The 17,254-nt window shown below is 39.3% G+C and overlaps 1 long non-coding RNA gene across 1 annotated transcript; it reads left to right on the top strand.

Annotated features, from left to right (window-relative positions):
• The first annotated feature begins 916 nt into the window (after nt 1–916).
• On the top strand, nt 917–16,712 carry LOC148127679 (uncharacterized). The gene is made up of 4 exons (XR_015741011.1): nt 917–983; nt 11,462–11,688; nt 16,321–16,459; nt 16,585–16,712. It is a non-coding gene; the product is annotated as an uncharacterized LOC148127679 (long non-coding RNA).
• The last annotated feature ends 542 nt before the right edge of the window (nt 16,713–17,254 follow it).

Below are 17,254 nucleotides of genomic sequence, written 5' to 3'. Positions count from 1 at the left end.
GGAGCATCTGTATGCTTGCCTGTTGCACGTAACTATGTTTCATGATATGAGAGGGAATAAAAGAGAGATTTTCCATGAAAATCAGAACTTCTGAACCCTAACCCTACTTTGCAAAAGCGACTCTTCTTGTTGGTTGATGCCTTATCTGAAAACTAAAAATCACAGCCGTCAAAACCCAAAGAAATAGGAAATTCTGCTATGCCTGCAACATCCATGTTGGTCATTCAGAATTTCTGTGTTGATGTTGCCCTTCAAGAAACTGAGATGTGGGCTAGGACTCTATTAAGTTATTACTATGTCATGTGAGGTTATCATGATTGGGGAGGAATTCAAATAAACATTACTGGATATACAAATAGGGGGAGAAAAGAGCCATCATTAAAATTAAGTGCCTACATAAACACACTCAGGAAATGCTGAGAGCTAGATAGGGTTTCACACTAAAAATGACTACGGATGAATTGGCCCAAGACAGCAGCTTTTAAATGTCAATGTATTTTTGCTCTGTACATTTCAAATGTATCAGCACTGACCATAGACATTATGAGTCTAATTCTTGACTAGGGATGTACAGCTTTGTATAAGAACATCCAGCCATCATCAAAGCAATGTACAGACTGTCTTTGTCACTGGTGTTTCGGACAACAATGTTTCCATAACTATAGAATTTTCATTAATGTGTGGTGAAAGAAAAGAGACAGAAGACAATTAACATCAAGACAGATGGACTAGTCCAGTGTTCCCCAACCTCTCTGTCTCTTTTTGCAGACCGGCAGGGGTAGAAGAGATGGTTCAGAGGAGGTATTCAGCAGGTTCTGACCAGTTCTGGAGAACCGGTAGCAGAAATTTTGAGTAGTTTGGAAAACCTGCAAATACCACCTCTGACTGTCCTTGTCCCCATCTATTCTCTGCCTCTCGAGTCCCAGCTGATCCACTGAGTCTTCTTTTGTTGCCCTGCACAGGAGAACGGAGCTGAAAAGCAGGTTAGTGGGGTGGGGAGGGAATGGAGATTTTACAGTATCCTTCCTGTGCCATGCCCATCAAGCCATGCCCACCAAGCCATGCCCACAGAACCGGCAGTAAAAAGTTTTGAATCCCACCACTGAGATGGTTCCCTGTGGGTGGCTATTAAGTGGAGCATGAACACATGCTCCATTTGAATGAGTGCCGTGCACTTGTGCAAATGGAGCTTGTATTCACACGCTCGCCTGTGGCTCACATAAGTGGTGAAGTGCGTGCTTGTTCTCACCCTCCATTTCCCCAGCCCAGTTGCAAAAAGCTCACAGGGACCCTCTGGACTCATGTATGGTGGTGATGGAAGACCTGAAGGGCCACGTTGGGAGTCCTGGAGAGGATCTAGGACAGGGCTAGATGTGTCACATGCTGGCCATGCCCATGTCCAGTTTAGCGAAGGGGGGAAAAGTCACGATACGTCACGTGACGCTGCCGTGGCAAGGCGAGTTTGACACCCCTGGGACTAGGAGGAGTGTCAACATCAAATTGATGGCAATTGATCACTTTAAATGCATCCCTCTTAAAGGATCCAGTTTTTATGAGGCAGATTAAATAAGAATTTGAAGAATGTGACCACGTGCTTCAGGAGATGAAGCTTCTTGTATCTTTAATTGTGTCAAATAAGGAATTTTTACTGTAATAATGTTCATCCTTGTTCCCCTGGAGGCAGAAAAAATGCTCTGAGTACAGCACTTATCTGTCTTGTTTTTGGACTGATCATCTGGACGTATAGACTGAAATATGTCCAAATATGGAAATAAGGCAGATAATTTGGTGGAATCTAGATAGCTAGTAAAAAGATTCTGTTTTATCATGCTGTTTGTTAAAAGTAAAGGAGCACTGATGCATAAGACATCTGAATGTTTTATTACTTGCAAGGATATATATATATATATATATATATATATTTGCACTTATGGATATATATATATATATATAGTTGCACTTATGGAAACTTTTGATGAACCCAGCAGGTCCACAGGCTGGACAATGTTTGAAGAATCAAGAGTTTTAGTTTCTTGTTCTAACTTCCAGAAGGTTACTGAAGCCATTAATAACATGGTGATTTCACCGGAATGGCTTGAAAATGTCCACCCTGTTTTGGGATGGTGTTGGGTAATGTTCAAGTATTTATTTGGTTTTAAGGATGGGAGGGAAGGCAGGAAGCTTCCAGGAAAGAAAATTCTACCATTCCAACTTTTAAATCAACCAAAGCACTTTTGTGGGGAGGGGGGGACAATTTGGCACTTTGGCAGATGTCGGAAGATGCACATGGAGTGGTCTGTTTCTTTGAAGCCTCTTGCTCTTATCCTAATCTTAAAATTATTTTTTTAAAGGAAAAGGAAAAAAAAACCTGCACTGCTGAAATAAGGTTCTTTTGGCCCATTAATTTTGGCAACATAATCTTGGGGTGTTGAGAATCTATTGATGGCCCAGCCTGTCTTAATTGTTTCCTAAGTATATGTCATCCTAAGAATGGAAATACCCTGTGATGAAATTTTCGGCTCTATGTTCAGGGAAACAATACGACTTTGACTTTGATTTTCCTGCGCGGCAAACATAGGAAATCCAAAAAGAGAAACAAAGAATAGATCCTGTTCTTAGGAGCACAATGAATAAAGAGGTTTCTGTTTCAGATATTATTGGATTAATGTGGCATTTCACAGAGAATTATTCTTCCTTTCTGATTAAACCAGACGGCAATGCCAGCAATGGGAGTGCAGAATGAAGAAAGCAATGTTGTGATATCATAGTTTGACCAATGTCGCTTTGTAAATGTGTTGTGATGACACAGGCACATATGAAAAGTGTGTGTGTTTGGGAAACACAGAGATGAATACTGTTGTGAGCCACTGCAGTTTTGGGCAGCCTCAACAGACGCATGCTGCTAAGATCAGGGGAAATGAATATTTCACTCTATTCTTCACTGATCAAGCTGCACCTGAAATACTATATCCATTTTTGGTCAGCACAACTCAGGAAGAATGCTGAGGAAATGGAAGGAATATAGAGAACAGCAACAATGATGGAGAAGCTCTTGGAGCTTAAATCCTATGAAGAACGGTTAAAAGAACTGGGTAAGTTTATCCTAAGAAGAAAATGCCAAGGGAAGATATAATAGCAACCTTCCACTACTTGAAATGATGTCATAGGAAAGAGGATGATAATTTGTCCTCCATTAGTGTCTGAAGGTAGGACAGGAATCAATGTGTGGAAGCTTTTAGGAGAATTCCAAACTCAAAATAGGAGTGAATTTCCTGACCGTGAAAATTATGAGACAGTGGAACAACTATCTTCTGGAACATGGGTACTTCATCCGTGGAGGTTTCCAAATGAAAAGTTTGGACAGCCATTTCTCTGGGATGGTCTGAGGCTCCTGGCTTGGGCAGAGAGTTGAACTAGAAATGATTTTGGACAAGCCACACTAGGCTTCTTACCATGTTCAACATCACTAGGAGAATCAGACATCATAAATGATAGTGATAGGTGAAAAAAAGGCCAACCTATAATGGAGGAACAATGTGGATACACTGCAATGGGACAGTGTACTGGTAGTCCTCAACTTATGATGACAAGTGAGCCCAAACTTTATGTTGTTAAGTGAGTCTTGTCCCAATTTATGACTTTTCTTGCCACACCTATTAAGTGAATCACTGTAGTTGTTAAATTAGTAATGTGGTCGTAAAGGGAATCTGACTTTGTTTGTCAGAAGGTTGCAGAAGGTGATCGCATGACCTCAGGACACTGCAACAGTCATAAATGTGAATTAAGTGTCAAGCATCCAACTGTAAACCATGTGACTCTGGGGATGCTGCAATGGTCACAAGTGTGAAAAATGGCCATAAGTAACTTTTTTCAGTGCCATTTTAACTTCGAAAGGCCACTAAGCAAACTGCTGTAAGTGGAGGACTACCTGTACTCTTAAGCATACTCCTTTTATGAAACTGAAATAGAATATAGGAAGGTGGCTGCAATGGGGCCTAACATAAACTGGAATATTTTTGGACAAACGCTACATTTTTTTGGATTCACACTGTGAAATGGGATTTAAAATGTCATTATGAAATAAGAGAACCCATGGAAACACCAGGAACCCTTTCCACAATATAAAAGCCTTCACCTGAATAATTATTGAAGATTTGCTTCTATCGACCCTTTGTGCTAAGGGAAATCATTGCTTTCAGTTCAGGTCAACCGCACAGCCTTGCTGACTATTTCATGGAGCAAAAGCCTTTAGATTTTGCATTTGAGTTAATCATTTAGTGGAGAAGGACATGGACTATGCCCCCTTGGGTTGCAAGTACCATTCAGTGAACTCAAAAAGAAGTTCATGCCAGCTAATTTCCCTGCAAAATAAGGTGGATGCCAGAACATTTTTTTCCCCCAGGATAGAAATATCCTCTTACATCCTCTGCCAGGCACAGCTAGAAGCAGCACTTTGGGATGTATTTGCTGGCATAGGTTGAAATCATGAGGTTGCACTGGCTTGGTCAGTCCTAACTTCAAGTGGAAATCTAGTGAGCATTCGTTTTCCCGAGATGTTTTAACTTGACTGAATATGTTTCTAATCACTCTTATCACAAAGATGCTTTTTTTCCCCCAAGAGGCAAGTGGTCTTTCTGGTTTTTCTTTGAAGACATTTCACTTCTCATCCAAGAAGCTTCTTCCACTCTTCTTCAAAGAAAAACCAGAAAATTCAGTTGCCTCTTCACAAAAAAAAAAAGTACCTTTGGGACAGTGGTGGAATTCAAATTTTTTTACTACCAGGTCTGTGGGCGTGGCTTGGTGGGTGTGGCAGAGGAAGGATGCTGTAAAGTCTCCAGTCAGAGGTGGTATTTGCCGGTTCTCCGAACTACTCAAAATTTCCATTACCAGTTCTCCAGAACTGGTCAGAACCTGCTGACTACCACCTCTGCTTTGGGACAACTAAAACCTGGATGACTGAAAATCACCATAGACACAATCGCTCTAATGTGCATTAAAGTGTGATATGCCACCTCTTCTGTTAATGGAATCCCCATAATAATAAAAACTAGTTAGCAGTTGAAAGTTCCAATGGTGGAGCACTGTAGGTTGCAACTGGCTTCTTGGTAGAGACCCCGGATGAGTTGTATTTTTCGATTATAATTTTCTCAACCAAATCAGGACTCTCTACTCCACTGTTGAGCCCTCTGTCACAAATATAAATTCAAATGACAGCCCAGTTGAAGTAGATTTTAATGGGTCCATTGAAACACTACATCAACTTTCTTTGTGGTTGAATCCCTTGTAAAATGGCCCCTGCATTTAGTCCTGTTTTTTTTCTCTCAAAGTTCTTCCCAGCTTGGTGATTTATTAATCTTCAATAAACACATTTGGTGGATGTGAAGTAAGGTTGCCTAGACACTTGAAGCAACCACTAAATGGGACAAATAAAAAGTAGTAAAACATATTTAAAACTTCTCAAAAAAGTTCAGACTTTTGCTTTGAATATATTTCTCTTCTATTCCCATTAAGACATTTAAACATTGTTGAAGCTCTTTGTGGTTTGGCTTCTGCTAGAAGCTTTCCTACCTTGAGTTCTGCTGCCTGCTTGAAGTCTCAATCCTACCTCAGTTCCTACCTTTCTTCTGTCCAGCCACCAGTTTAGTCAAGCCTTGCAATAATGGAAACTGAACAAGGAAAGATTTAACCTGGAAATCAGGAGAAACTTTCTGACAGTGAGAACAATCAACTAATGGAAGAGCTTGCCCTCAGAAGTTGTGGGAGCATCATCACTTGAGACTTTCAAGAAAAGATTGGACTCCCATCTGTCAGAAATGGTGTAAGGTCTCCTAGTTGAGCAGGCGGCGTTTGGACCAGATGACCTACAAGGTCCCTTTCAACTCTGATTATCTGTAATCTGATTTAGTCAGATTCTCTAAATGAAAGGGTGCCTCCTTCCTCAGTTTTTTCCAACTGTCCTTTTGGTTACAAACATTGGTCCTCTTCCAAGCAATAACCAGCTATCATCAACTGACATCATTCTATTCCAGGGGTGTCAAACTCACAATAACATGTTGTGGTCATGTGATGTATCACAATTCCCGCCCCCCTTTGCTAAACCAGGGGTTGGCGTGGCCAGCACATGATGCATGTGCCCCCCAGACCACGAGTTTGACACCCCTGTTCTATTCAGTTTTGTAAGTTGTCAGTTTAAAGACTCTCTTTCCTAGCAATGATAGCTAAATTGGCTTCCACTCCAATAATATACATTATTGGTCTACTTGGACACATTATAACCTAACACCAAAGTTTTATAGAAATTGTAATTTCAATAGATAAATGTAGTGTAGCTTAACAAGGTTAAGGATTCATAGCAGATATTACATAATAGCATATGCATAATGGTATACTGTATAATTTTTTTTCCATTTCTGCACCTACCATGTTTCTCTGTCTTATATTCTTTTGCCACGAAAAAAGGCACCAGGTCTTATTTTGGGGGGAAGTCATCCACTGACTAACCTCACTTGCCCACATTGCCCCAGCCTCCTTTTCGCTTTCAGAGGCCTTCAGGAACTTCTTCTTCTATGGCTGGCAAGGTTTTCCTGAAGGCCTCTGAAGTCGATAACCAAGCTCCGGATTGATCTGGAGCTTTGTAATCAGCTACAGTGGCCTTCCAGAAAGCCTTGCCAGTCTTGCTGGCTGCAGAAGAAATGGGCTGGCAAGGCAGATGTCGGGGTGTGCGAGGCCTGGCTACAACTGTCCAAAGGTAAGTAGTAGGCTGGCTCCACCCCCCACCCTCCCATAGCTTAATTTTTACCCATGCACTCTGGAGTGGGCAGGATCTTAATTAGGGCTTATTTTGGCGGGTAGGGCTTATATTGGGCGCATGTGTAAAAATCAAGCTAGGGCTTACTTTTAGGGTAGGTCATATTTGGGGGAAAACAGGGTACATGTCATGATTGCATTTGTGGATGATGATGATGATTATTATTATTTAATGTTGGGGATTACTCATGCTGATTAGGATGGATATATTAATTCTGTAACTTGATTCACATTCCAATCAAAATTGTACCTGAAAGCACCTGTTTCTTAATAATTGCTCAACACCAAAGGCCAAAAAGAACTGTAGCTGTTGAAAATGCCCCAAAAGGTAAAGGGCAGTCCTTAATGTGTCTATTTTGAAAAACCTAAAGTGCATATATAGTTTTTCAGGAGTAGTATATGCAGATTAAATCAACCTGCAAATTTCAACCAGCATCATCCATAGGGTTGATTTGATCTTCAATTGGCTTGTCCTCTTCCATTCCAAAATTGCCTTGAAGCTTCTCAAGGAAGAGGAGAGAAGGAGGGATATTGTTGAAGGTAGAGATGAAGTCTCTCAGCATGGATAATTCGGCATTAAAGCTGGTAGATATGGCTTCTAGTATCTTATGGGATTGTTACAAAAGTTCTTCTTCTCTCTATAGATCTACTCAGCTATTGATTTCTGTGATTTCAGCCCTCTGTGTCCTTCTGCCTTTTAAAAAATTCTGTGGATAGTCACTGTTGCTCTCTTTTCCTCTGACCTTTCACAGCTGAGTTCTTTTTTGTCTCTGCCTTACTCCAGCTGACCTACAAATTTCCTGCCCTTAACAGATCAACACCCAGCCTTTTATACTTTCCAGTTAGTACCTACAATCAGATTACAGGTTACACGCTGACAGATTGATTTTCCATTCACTTCTAACTAAAGCCAGTGGATACAAACAGAATGCACTGTTCAGTCTGTGCCTGACCTTTCCTCTTTTGTGACACCACTATCCAGTATAAGCAGATTTCTAAGGCTGCAATGAGACAGCTGCAGGAAAGAAATATTTTATTAGCAACTCTATCATAGATGTGCTGCTTCTTGAAAGGCTGATAGCAATATCTGTGGTGGTCCTCAATTGAAAATGTGGCTAACCTCTAATTTCTATCAAGTGACTTTACAGAAAATAGTAGCAGTTACAGGTGGTGCTTGATTTATATCAGTTTATTTAGTGAGTATTCAAAGTTACAAGAGCTGTGGTGGTGCAGTGGTTAGAGTGCAATATTGCAGGCTACTTCTGCTGACTGCCAGCTACATGCAATTTGGTAGTTTGAATCTCATTAGGCTCAAGGTTGATTCAGCCTTCCATCCTTCCAAGGTGGGTTAAATGAGGACCCAGATTGTTGGGGGCAATAGGCTGACTCTGCAAACCTCTTAGACAGGGCTGTAAAAGCACTGTGAAGTGATATACCCTGCTCAAAAAAATAAAGGGAACTCTTAAACAACACAATAGAACTCCAAGTCAATCACACTTCTGTGAAATCAAACTGTCCACTTAGATAGCAACACTGATTAACAATCAATTTCACATGCTGTTGTGCAAGTGGAATAGACAACAGGTAGAAAGCATAGGCAGTTAGCAAGACATCCCCAATAAAGGAGTGGTTTTGCACTTCTCAGTTCCTATGCTTTCTGGCTGATGGTTTGGTCACTTTTGAATGCTGGCGGTGCTTTCACTCTAGTGGTTGCATGAGACGGAGTCTACAACCCACACAAGTGGCTCAGGTAGTGCAGCTCATCCAGGATGGCACATCAATGCGAGCTGTGGCAAGAAGGTTTGCTGTGTCTGTCAGCGTAGTGTCCAGAGCATGGAGGCGCTACCAGAAGACAGGCCTGTACATCAGGAGATGTGGAGGAGGCTTTAGGAGGGCAACAATCCAGCATCAGGACCGCTACCTCTGTCTTTGTGCAAGGAGGGACAGGAGGAGCACTGTCATCGCCCTGAAAAATGACCTCCAGCAGGCCACAAATGTGCATGTGGCTGCTCAAATGGTCAGAAACAGACTCCATGAGGGTGGTATGAGAGCCCGACATCCACAGGTGGGGGATGTGCTTACAGCCCAACACTGTACAGGACATTTGGCATTTGCCAGAGAACACCAAGATTGGCAAATTCACCACTGGTGCCCTGTGCCTCTTCATAGATGAAAGCAGGTTCACACTGAGCACATGTGACAGACGTGACAGGGTCTGGAGACACCATGCAGAATGTTCTGCTGCCTGCCACATCCTCCAGCATGATCAGTTTGGCAGTGGGTCAGTAATGACGTGGGGTGGCATTTCTTTAGGGGCCATACAGCCCTCCACGTGCTTGCCAGAGGTAGCCTGACTGCCATTAGGTACCGAGATGAGATCCTCAGACCCCTTGTGAGACCATATGCTGGTGCAGTTGGCCCTGGGTTCCTCCTAATGCATGACAATGCTAGACCTCATGTGGCTGGAGTGTGTCAGCAGTTCCTGCAAGACGAACGCATTGATGCTATGGACTGGCCCACCCATTCCCCAGACCTGAATCCAATTGAGCACATCTGGGACATTATGTCTCTCTCCATCCACCAGTGCCACGTTGCACTACAGACTGTCCACGAGTTGGGCCATGCTTTAGTCCAGGTGTGGGAGGAGATCCCTCAGGAGACCTCTGCCACCTCATCAGGAGCATGCCAAGGCATTGTAGGGAGGTCATACAGGCACGTGGAGGCCACACACACTACTGAGCCTCATTTTGTCTTGTTTTAAGGACATCACATCAAAGTTGGATCAGCCTGTAGTGTTGTTTTCCACTTTAATTTTGAGTGTAACTCCAAATCCAGACCTCCATGGGTTGCTAAATTTGATTTCCATTGATAATTTTTGTGTGATTTTGTTGTCAGCACATTCAACTATGTAATGAACAAAGTATTTAATAAGAATATTTCATTCATTCAGATCTAGGATGTCTTATTTTTGTGTTCCCTTTATTTTTTTGAGCAGTATATAAGTCTAAGTGCTATTGCTACAACGGCACTAAAAAAGTAACTTATATTCACACTTATAACTATTGAAGCATCCCTGTGGTCACGTGATCGATATTTGGATGCTTGGCAACTGACTCATAGTGTCATACCCCTGTTAGAGAGGAGGAGAAACCAACAGGGAGTGGGACTGTGGCTTCGGAGGTTGTGGAGGATACTGGGAAAGGGCACAGTCTGGCTGGGCATTCAGAGGAAGACCCAGGCCCATCCCCTCTTCATCCTAGTGCATGCAGGGAAGAGCGGATGAGGGAGAAACATGAATGGTGTGGACTATGGGGGAAGAAAGGGCCTTGATCCCCTTCATTGGCTGCAGCTGTTAGGACTGTTTAAAAGGACACACTGCACATGGGTCAGTGCTGGAAGCAAAGCATGAAAATATATCTTGGTTGTCGGTTCTTATCTGAGTTCTGGCATCCTTCCCAGTGCATGTATTTCAATATCTCTGGACATCTTCAAGCCCTTATCCTGCCTTGTCTCATTAATTGCTTCAGTGTAGTTTGTGTTGTTTTTTTTCTATTTATAATTTTTATGTATTTTGAGTTTGAATGGAAGGCCTTCCTTTTTGCAACTGTTTGTGGGGGAGTTTTTTCTCTAGTCAGTGATAATTGGACCTTTGAAGCCAAGCTGAAGAAATTAAAGGGACTTCACCTGTTTTTGTAATTTTATAGCTTTTGTATCCATCCTCGGTCATCACACATAGGTCTCAGGGTTGTGTGATCACCTTTTGTGACCTTCTGACAAGCAACGTCAATGGGGAAGCAAGATTCACTTAACAACCATGTTACTAACTTAACAACTGCAGTGGCAAGTTGCAAATGTGGCAAGAACAATCTTAAAATGCAGCAAAGCTCACTTTACAAATTTCTCACTTAGCAACATACTAATTGGGCTCTATTGTGGTTATAAGTTGAGGACTACCTGAACTGCAAAAAAGGGTCAGAAAATCAGGTCAGTTCTGTGAGTGCCATGACTTACAATCATTATGACTTATGAAAGAAATTCCAGGCTCCATCATGTCATTAGCTAAAAACTACCTGTATATCTTTTTTGAATAAAAACTCTAAACCTATTCTTTTTTGAATAAAAACCCTAAAACAAAAATTAGCAAAAAAACCAACAACCATCTTTCCCTCCCTTTGCTGCTCTTAATGTAGGACTGTGATTTCCCATTCAACCCTTTGAGGCAGAAGAAAGAAAATGAATTTATGGGGCCTAAAGTGTATTTGTCATAATAAGCAAAGGACACTGTCATACTGTGACAGCACACAAGAGAAAAGATTTAACTTCTCTGAAATTTCCTCACTCTGTCAATCTTCCATCCCTGCACAAACAAGTAAAACATCAATTGGGTTTCAGATTTTGTTGAAACAATTTCAATTGTCTCTGGTTCATTTGATTTGGCCCAGTTCCCTACAAACTGGTTCTCTGCTGTTTGAAGTGTGCTTTTGTTCCTTACTGCATTTCCTCCTTCATTCAGATTGTTTCTCTGATCTGCTCCTGGAATTGATTCTTTTTCCATTCCAGATCTTAATCAAGCCAACAAAGATCAAGCTGTGAATCACTGTTGCCTCTCTATGGTATGGTAGTAATGAATGACCATCATGTTTGGTTTCTACAGGGCAAATTTTACCTTATAGAAGATGCCTCAGCTTCCCAGAGTTGATTAATCTCTCTGTTTAGGGATTCTGCAGATTGTAGCCCTCATAGATCTGGAGAACATCCAATTGGAGAAGTATAAAGTCAGCAACCTCATTGAACTTTGATGTTTTGAAATGTTGGTTGACTTCACTGGTACAGTAATACCCATTGTGCCCATGGGAATGACTTTTTGTCCTCATTTCTCAGGTATTTTATCAAGTTTATAATTAGTTACATGCACAATACTGGCAACATGGCTTTTATCTGTTTTCTGTTCTTGTTCTAATTATAAACTCCTTTTCATTGAGTGTTTGCTGTTTTTAATGTTCGTAATAACTTATCATTTCTCTCTGGAGAATGCTGGTGATTTTGCAAACTTGTCACTCTCATTTCTGCACATCCCAGAAGCAAATGGAACTGAGTTGCTTTGTAAAAACTTGTCATTAGGGGCCAAGAAAGACTGCACACCCAGGGAGTTTGTTAACCTGCTTGCAACTCATTTTGTATCTGTTCTGAAGAAAATGGAGTTTAAAAGAACTTTCAATCCAGATGAGGTCTGCAGGTCATATGGGGATGTGGTGAGGGGGTAAATGTGTGCTAAAAAAATACAAACAAGCCCCAAACAAATAATCCCTTTAAAGGCACTAGTAACCTTCAAAAGAATTTCCTCCCTCCAGCTCTGCTAGATATTCCTGGGAGTATCATGAAAATAATAATAATAATAATAATGATTACATAATGCAGTGTGGACTTACTAGTGTTAAGTAATTACATTGCTTGTATAATAATCAATAATAACACTAAATTAACGGGCCCAATTATTTTAGGCTGCCTATTGCCTTCCAGGCATGCTGGATAACATCTTCCAACATTTCTCACCGATACTTCGATGAAAGCTACAGGTGTGGCCATTTGGATTCAAAAAAGATTTCCAAATGATGTACAACATGTTATTGTTCACGTAAATGGGCAGTGTTTAATTTTGTGTGCTAAAATTGCAGGGACTATATTAGCTATGGTTAATGTTTATGGATCTAATTGAGATTTTCCTATTATGTTTTGTGAATCTTTTGGACACCTGAATGAATGTATTTAAGATTAAGTGGTAATAGGAGAACATTTTAATGAAATATTGGATTCTGAGCTTGATGGAACTATACTGGTGCGACAAAAAAGCAATCTTTAGTGTGGGACATAATTAAGATTTATATGGAAGAATCGAATTTAATAGAATCGAGGCATTTGATGTTTTCAACAATAAAAGAATATATATTTTATTCAAATATGCACCATTTTTTTGGCATGATTTTTTTAAAATATCAACTTTACATCACAAAAGTCAAGAATATAATATTGACATTTATTATGTATCAGATCATAGTGCAATTACTTTGAAATGTGCATTTCAGAAACTGATCAGGGTACCCAGAAATTATTTTACCTCTTATTTTTAACCTAATTTTTGTATGACGCATAAGCAAGAATTTGTAATCCTTATGCATGATTTATATGCTTCTTCTTTAAAAATCAGGGCACTTGATGTTTCTAAATTCAGATCAAACTATTGTAAATTCTCTACATGCATTTGTTATACAAATTCATTATCATTCAATAAGGAGATATTGGTATGCTAATACTATCATATCACAACAGACAGAATTAATGCTAACAAGTTTATGGGAGAAAGGTGAAAGATCTGGTAATATTTTGGCTGCTCAAAGCAAAAAATGACAGGGCAGTGATATAAATTATTAGAGGTGAGAAAGATAAAATGTGTAAAACTTTAAAGGATATCAATGTCATTTTTTCAAAATTCAAATTCATATTTCATATTCAGAATTATATAACAAATCAAAGAATGTATTGAATGAAGATATAAAAGCCTTTCAAAATAAAATTTAACCTACCATCCTTAGATGGTAAAAAGCAATTTTTATTTGCTCTACTATCTAAGAGATTAAATAAATAATTTTTACAATTGCAAGTGGTAAAACATCAGGGTTGGGTGAATTTCCTATAGAGTCGTATAAAACATTTATGGCTCTTTTGGTGCCAAAATTTTGCCAGTTGTATGATGAGATATTTGTTAGAGATGTTGTCAAGGATATAATCAAGTTTATATCACGATTATACCAAAAGCAATCATAGACACTTTCAGTGTGTTGAGTATCATCCTATCTCGCTGATTAATGTTGCTACAAAGATTTTAACAGCAGCTAACAAATTACAAGTAATATCCTTTATTACTAGGAATGATCAAGATGGGTTTATAAAAAATAAGCAAGTAGCAGACATTAGGTTAATTGTAGACTTAATAGACTTGAATTAAAAATAAAGACTAATTTGTGATTTTATCATTAGATGCTGAAAAAAACTTTAATGAAATATACGAACAGCACATGTTTGCCATACTAAGCAGGTTAGGATTTGCTTTGGAATTCATAAAATGGAGTAAGATATAATTCAGCTGAATATATATTAGTTTTATTTGCAGATGACATTCTTTTGTTTATTGCTAAACCTCACACTACAGTTCAATGTTCAATTACAATGTACAACAGTACATGGAATTTGACAACTGAATAATATAAATGGATTACTTTCAGAAATTGTGTGGGCCCATCACTGGAGGCTTTCAAGAAGAGACTGGACAGCCACATGTCTGTAATGGTGTAAGGTCTCCTGCTTAAGCAGGGAGCTGGACTAGAAGACCTCCAAGTTCCTTCCAACTCTGTTATTCTATTCTATGTTTCTCCATGCCTTTACTACATAGCAGTATTGGGCAAATAAATATATGGCCCCATTCACTCAATGGACTGGAAAATGAGTACAGTTGCCACTTATGAGCAAATCACCTATAGATGATCTATACCACTAGAGGCTTTCAAGAAGAGACTGGACAGCCACTTGTCTGTAAGGGTATAAGGTCTCCTGCTTAAGCAAGGGTTGGACTAGAAGATCTTCAAGGTCCCTTCCAACTCTGTTATTTTGTTAGATGTAGACTTTGTATGGATAACTGTAGTAAAATATGGGACTTGTTTATAGAAAATACAGTAGGTTGAAATAACATAGTAGTTATATACTGTAAGTATTAGAAATAAATACATATGTACCTCAACATTTTCAGAATTATAGCTGTTTACTTTTATAACAATACATTTTTGGGCTGTGGAAAGGGACCTTCACCAGGGCAGGGGTGACATCCAAGTAGGAAAAATGCGAGGGGAACATCAGGCTAGCCATAAAAGCAAACTTGCATAGGAAAAGAGATTTGATAAAAGGTATTGAAAGAAGCCCCCTAGACAAAAGCCAAGTAATTAAAGCTAGGAAAACAAATCCCTTACAAAAGGCCATGCCAAATCAGCAAAACAAATAGAACAAAAGACACATAGCAGACAGGAGATTGCCACTAAACAGATATAAGAAATGAAACTAATAATCCAATCAAACCACCCTGCAGAGTTTACCCTCTGACGGAAATGGAGACAACCCCCCCTGACAGGATTTAAGCACTCACACACAAAAGGAGAACAGGTATAAAAATCAGGAGTTTATTACACAAGGCTGGCTAGCCCCAGGAACGCAGACTTCTTGCTATCTCTTGCCTTCCTGAAAATTAAAGAAACTTGCTTCCAAATAGCTGTCTCTGTCTGTGTCCTTACTCTGAAAGCACTCCCAGCAGGAAAAAAGAACCCTTGGAAGAAAGGCACTTTGAGATCCTTTCAACAGGGCTTTTTCTGTTCTATTCTTTTAACTTTTTTTAAAGCACTTTAGTGTATTTTTTCTTTGACAATGTATATATTTCTATCCTTCTGTTCCTGATATTTCTGTTCCCTTTTTGTGATTATTTTAAAAACAAAAATAAATTTTAAAAAATCATCATTTCTGACCCTCGGCCAGGCCATGTAGAATGATTTGAAAAGTAGTTTAAGTATGTCTTGAGAGGGATGGTAACGGTTATCTTAGTAGATTTTGGTAATCCAGGAGAGACAGTGTTTGGGAAGAGAATGCTAATCTCTCATGTACGCTAGTGAAATGGCAACCTCTTAATTTAGTTGGAGCAGGGTGCAATTATGGGTCTTGTGTCGTGCCTCAAATGTGCACTCAGGAGCATTATTGAAGGACACTGATCCAGATGGACAGCTTTCAAAGGGAAAGATTCTAGTTTTTCCAGGACTGTACACTTTATCATAGTCAATAGAACAGCAAATCCAGACATCTCTGGGGAAAGAAGCCAGAGCTGTATTTTGTGCATCTATTTAGGCATGTCTGCTGTCTATAGCCATCATAATCTTCAGGCTCCCTTACACAAAATTGTCAGCAATAATTTTGTTAATCAAGGATCATTTATTCCCACAAAAGACACATCCACTAATACTAAAAAGCTAAATTGAATGTGTCAGTTTAGCTCCTTAGTACTACATCAAAGTGTTGATATCACAGAAGCTTCATAAAGGTGGGTGGTCCAGCAACTTGGTGTTCAATTGGAAATTTAGAGTTGATGTAAGACTGAGTGCCAGAGCTCATCTCCATAGTAACTATTTAGGTCTTCCTGCCTTATAGAAAGCTTAAATACAGATAGAGAAAACCACAAATTAGCTTATTTTTTTTTAAAAATAACAATTATAAATACTTTTATAAAAATAAGAAATGTATCCCTAAGTTAGCAGTGATAATTAATAGAAACATCTTTGAAAAAGGCTTTTCAGAGATCAGCAGCCCTCCATTGAAAAGATTCTATGCCGTCATAATTTATGAATCAAGGAAACATTAAATGTTTGCATCTCAGTTTTATTTCTTCTAAATTTTATGAGGAATGTAAAACCATTAATTTTACAGGTGTCCAATTGTTCTGTCAGGAGAGTAAAACTAGAACTGCATCAAGAAGATTGAGTTGGAACAGACTTCTTGTATTCCAAGTATGAGATTGAGTTCTGCACGCTTCAAAAATTATTCCAAAGAAACATCCAGTCCTCATGTGAGCATTGCTTTTCTCTGCTGTTCTTTAAAGCATCCCTTTCTTTTTCAGGGTTCAGCTTTAATGTAGAAAAAATGTGCTACTCGATGGAGTTCATTCAGCAAAATTGATGTGGTTCTTTTCAGACTCATGAAGAATCATGAAAAAAAAAAAGAAGAAGCTGCTGTAATGGATAGAAATGTTCTGCTCCCAAGAGTCTCTGGAAGGAGAATTAATCAATAAAAAAAATCAAGATGGCAACCATAACTGCACGATCAAAGTATGACTTCTTTTTGTACAGCCTCATAAAAGGGGGATGGGTGTCCATCTGCACAGTTGCAGCTGGCTTGTTGGGGTTTTTGATCACACCAGGGACATGTATATCAGAAGGTTTGAAGCATTTCTTCCAAATGATTTTTTAAAAATATGTTGAGTCATAAAGTCAATATACAGATGCAATATGCTGATGCAATATAAAATCTGCGTGGATCTTCATGGAAATAGCCTTTTGTCTGAAAGGATTTATCTGTTGTAATGACGAGGTAGTCGAGTTATTTGATCATGAACAACTGAATCATGATGATCTTTATTGGAGTCTAGTCTTGCATTTATACACATTTTTAGTTATCCTCCATCACTGGTTAACTTTGGTTACTGCTGAACTTTTGTTACTGTTTAGCACAGTAATCCATACAATTAATTATCTCTAGTTAAAGTCTAACATATGTTTACTTCCTCTCTCTAATCCTCCTTTAGATTAGTGACTTTGTTTACCTGAGTTGTATTTGCTTGGAAACATTCTTTATCTGAGGTTTG

This window comes from Pseudonaja textilis, chromosome 1 (assembly GCF_049901715.1).
Source record: "Pseudonaja textilis isolate UNSWEBS1 chromosome 1, rPseTex1.2, whole genome shotgun sequence".
NCBI classification, from domain to species: domain Eukaryota; kingdom Metazoa; phylum Chordata; class Lepidosauria; order Squamata; family Elapidae; genus Pseudonaja; species Pseudonaja textilis.
This window is presented reverse-complemented; position numbering and strand designations above follow the sequence as displayed.